The sequence below is a fragment of the Ornithodoros turicata genome, chromosome 10 (genome assembly GCF_037126465.1).
Source record: "Ornithodoros turicata isolate Travis chromosome 10, ASM3712646v1, whole genome shotgun sequence".
Lineage (NCBI taxonomy): Eukaryota > Metazoa > Arthropoda > Arachnida > Ixodida > Argasidae > Ornithodoros > Ornithodoros turicata.
The window spans coordinates 359,527-360,214 of NC_088210.1; positions in this window are offsets into that span (position 1 = coordinate 359,527).

The following is a 688-nucleotide window of genomic DNA, read 5'->3' on the forward strand; positions in this document are numbered from 1 at the left end:
GAGGACTAGGTACTCAACAAATCAACACAGAGTACGGGTAAACAGGAGCGCAGAACTCAGGGCAGCACTATCGTCAAGACAAGAATGTCCCTTCTCAAAAGAGAAAAATTACAAAACGTCAACACAGGAAAGCATGCATATCGGGGCATGTCAGAACACGTCAGCACAAATTGTACGACTGCTGCGCAACAGAGGAAAACAAACAAACACTTGAACAGAGTGAAAAAGACACTCACCATCATTTTTCCCGTTCACAGCATTCCCTCATTGTAAATCCGCTCGTCACAAAATCCACCTGCATCGTCGAACACCATTCACCAGTGACGAACCACACATCCGCACCCCATCAGAGGCAGACAGAACCCCACCGAAGCTACGCTCTTCCACTGACGGCCAACGCCAGGAGCAGAATTTGCATGTCGAGACCCGTCAGTGTCCAAGAGAAAAGTGAATCCTTGCGCCCCCTGCAGGCCGTTCTCATTGGTAGTGACGTCATCCTATTGTCTCAGGGCTACACAGTTTTTTTCCACTAATGCTCCTCTAGACAAGGTCAACCTGAAACAATAGTCTCTCGGTATGCGGTCATCATGCAGGTGCATGGCTCAAGGACGCGTACGCTCTAGACAGGGCACCTGTTATTTATTGAATCACTATCCCTAGATTATTTCCTTTATTCTACTATAATGAT